The 3,889-nt window shown below is 43.8% G+C and overlaps 1 pseudogene; it reads left to right on the top strand.

Annotated features, from left to right (window-relative positions):
* The first annotated feature begins 3,345 nt into the window (after window positions 1-3,345).
* LOC125924682 (U6 snRNA-associated Sm-like protein LSm3) lies at window positions 3,346-3,647 on the top strand (annotated as a pseudogene).
* The last annotated feature ends 242 nt before the right edge of the window (window positions 3,648-3,889 follow it).

Below are 3,889 nucleotides of genomic sequence, written 5' to 3'. Positions count from 1 at the left end.
GATTGGGAAGCTGACTGAAAGGACCCAGGAGCCAACATGAAGGAGTTTCCAATGGGCAAAACTGGAACGGACTGAGCAAGAAAATAATGCTCACATTGGATTATAAGTCATAAAACAAGCATCCTGGGTCCATGATGAGACCAATAAATAATTGATTAAATAGATGCGTGGGAGAAAAGAGAAAGCTCTTTCTTACAGAAGAATTCAAATTAAGAGATGTGTAGAAAGGGTGAAGGAAATGTAAGATTAGCTTGGGGCAAATACCACAACGATAATGGCCACAGGCAAGGTCCAGCCATTGGTCCCCAAATGCTAATTTTGGAAACAGTATGCCTCGTCTTAAAGTATTTCTCATAAATATTCATCAGTAGTAAAAAGGAAAATAGGGACTTTACAGTGGAGAAACCCAGCAGACACCATCGTAACCCAAAGATCAAGGTTCACAGCCCCAGAAATAAGACATAATGACATCACGTGTCACCTGACACCTGATACAACATCACTTCTGTGCCATTTTTTGCATAAAATGCATAATCTCCGTATGATCATGAGAATACATTAGATAAACCTAAACCAAGGACCAAAATGATAAGACCAACATTTTTTAAAAGTGCCAAGGTCAAAAAAGACAAGGAAAGACTGGGGATTGGAGGAGATAAAAAGATAATTTATTTATTTTTAATTAAAAAATTGTTTTTAAGTTAATTTGTTTTGAGAGAGAGAGAGCGAGCGAGAGTGAGACAGTATGAACCGGGGAGGGATAGAGAGAGAGAGAGAGAGAGAGAGAGAGAGAATCCCAACCAGGCTCTGCTCAGCACAGAGCCCCATGCGAGGCTCCAACTCACAAACCATGAGATCGTGACCTAACCTGAAACCAGGAGTCAAATACTTAACCACCTGAGCCACCCAGGCGCCCTTGAAAAGACCATTTAGAGTATCCTGGGATCCTGGTTGGACCCTAGGACTGAAAATGACGTTAGTGGGAAAATTGATGAAATTTGAAGAATGTCTAGTTTGAAGTTTAGTGAATAGACTAGTATAGTACCAGTGGTAATGTTATGACTTTGATCATTGTACTATGAGGGTTGCAAGACAGTAGCATTAGCAGAAGGCGGGTGGCGTGTATACGGGAGCTCTCTGTGCTGTATCTGCAACTTTTCTGTACGTCGAAAATTATTTCAGAAGCGTTTAAAAAGTTACCGGCGGTAAGACTTGGGCTAGGCGGAGTCTCATTTTTAGGGTGGATGGATTCCGATTTTGCCCTTAGTTTTAAGAACTTGGTCCTTAGTCTTGGAATTAACACTAGTGTTTTCCCGTATGTATTCGAACTGTAGCTATAAGGTAGCAATGTGCTTACTCGTAGCCTGGAGCCTTTCTGGAGTTTTCAGGGAAAGTCTGCGTGGTCCCCAAGTCCTTCTAACGTGGTGAGGCTTGAACTTCCGGTGCCATCTCCGCAGCCTCAGGCACCTGCTGCTCACAGCTGGGATCTTCCACTTCTTTGCTGTATATGAAGTTCAAAGACAGCACAGAATTCGGGAGGAATTCGAGTGCAAGTATTAGGGCTGTCCTCTCGGCCGCATCCTTTTCTCTGGGATTTCCGGCTTCGAATGCTCACTGCACCGACGGCCTTGAATTCTAACCTGACTCTTCGGGGGCCAGGATGGCTGCTTTCTGCCTAACGTGTGTGCCTGTGGGCCACGTGGACTGACTTGGGAGAAAGCTGGATGGCTCGGTGCGTGTCTCCTCCACTTTCTGCCGAGGTTTGCTTGTCCTCTACTGTCTGAAAGCTGCTGTCCTGTCACATTTGCTCCAGAGTTTAACATTTTCATTGCCAGGAGCGGTAGTTTGGTACAAGCTACTCTACCAGTGCCAAGACCTCACTGTGTAATAAAATGTTGAATGCCCAAACAATTTTCTATTGTAAATATCAAAAACAACAGAATTGTTATTGGTATGTCAGGAAGCCTTAGAGATTTTCCAGAACCTTCATGGCCATCTCAGGGCAAAAACGTAAGATGGCCTTAATGTTGTCTTTGGCCTTCTCACCTCCCTGTAGGTGCCTTTCTCTCAGCTGCGCAGATTCCTGGTCTTACTTTTAGGTGTTTCTCCAGGACTCCATTTCGTTTCGGTCGGTGATCAACTTATCGTGTCTTCTTCAGTTCCTAACGTGAATATTTATTGAATGAAAAGATGCAGGGAGGAGGGAAGGAAGGGAGGAAGGGAGGAAGGAAGGGAGGGAGGAAGGGAGGGAGGAAGGAAGGAAACAAGGAAGGAAGGGAGGAAGGAAGGGAGGGAGGAAGGAAGGAAACAAGGAAGGAAGGGAGGGAGGAAGCAAGGAAGGAAGGAAGGGAGGAAGGGAAGGACGAACAGAGGGAGGGAAAGAGGGACGAAGGAAGGAAGGTGGAGGAGAGGAAGGAAGGGTTTTCTGCTAAAGGAAAGCTCTGGAGCAGGACACTCCATCTGGTAAACCTCAAGCTCGCTTAAAATTTCTGGGGCAATCCTTGATGTTATTTTGTTTCTCGAACTTCTGTCATGAATCAGCTAATATGGTAGCTGCTCTGTAAATCCATTTTCACTTGCTGCCCTTTAATGGTTCACTCACTTGCTGATCTATTCCAATTTCTGATACGACGTTACCTCTTCCCTCAAGAGATCTCATGATCACCTTCGCTAAAGATCACCTCTGACCCCTGGCACTCTGTCCTTTTTCTCTGTTTTAGTCTTTCCCTTCATATTGGCTCTCACTACCTTATATCTAGTATCCTAGAGCATTACAGTAATGTAATGTTAATGTTATATTACTTGTGGTGTCTTCCCTAGAATATAAGCAACATAAACATGGAAATTTTGACCCTGCTCACGGCCCCCCACCCCAATTACTGTATTTCCAGCATCTTAGAACAGTATCTAGTTAGTGCTCAACTAAAAACTCAGTTGATACTTGTTGACATAATAAATGAATTGTCACGACAATCCTGCAGGATTATCCTCATTAAACAGAGAGCAAAAGTAAAGATCAGGAAAACAAAGTAAACTAGGCAGTCATAAAACAAGTGACGGATCTGGATTAAAACTCAGATGTTTGAGGCACCTGGGTGGCTCAGTTGGCTAGGCGTGCAACTTCAGCTCAGGTCATGACCTCTCGGTCCGTGAGTTCGAGCCCCGCGTCGGGCTCTGTGCTGACAGCTCGGAGCCTGGAACCTGCTTCGGATTCTGTGTCTCCCTGTCTCTCTGCCCCTCCCCTGCTCACACTCTGTCTCTCTCTCTCTCTCAAAAATAAATAAATATAAAAAAAATTGAAGAAAACAAAAACTCAGATGTTCTGAAAGGCTCAGGGTTTGAAACATGGCAGATGGTGTGGACCAGCAACAAACTACCAACACCGTGGAAGAGTGTCTGTCTCCTATCAGGCTCACCCTGGTTGGGCGAATTTACGTGAAAATGAGAAACGAGCCCCGAGGCAGATTACATGCTTATGACCAGCATTGAAAGGTGATATTGGGAGATGTGGGGGAAACTGCGACTACTATAGAAATCGATGAGGAAACATACGAAGAGAGATATAAATCAACAACACGGAATATTCAATGCTCTTTGTCTAGGGAGATGGTGTTGTTCTAGTTGCCCCTCTGCTAAGAGTTGGCTGAAATGAAGAATTTACCGTGTATGGAATACAGGAGACTTGGTATGATTGCCTCTTTTAATACCGAAGACATCGCAAACAGGAATCTGTGTAAATTTTGATATGAAGAAATGACCAAAGATTCTTCCACTCCTGAAATGAGTTGATTTGCAGATAGCTCAAAATCCTTTTTTTTTTTTCTTTTTTAAATTTTAACATCTATTCATTTTTGAGAAAAAGAGTGTGAGTGGGGGAGGGACAAAGAGA

This window comes from Panthera uncia, chromosome F2, assembly GCF_023721935.1.
Source record: "Panthera uncia isolate 11264 chromosome F2, Puncia_PCG_1.0, whole genome shotgun sequence".
Taxonomy (NCBI): Eukaryota; Metazoa; Chordata; class Mammalia; order Carnivora; family Felidae; genus Panthera; species Panthera uncia.
This window is presented reverse-complemented; position numbering and strand designations above follow the sequence as displayed.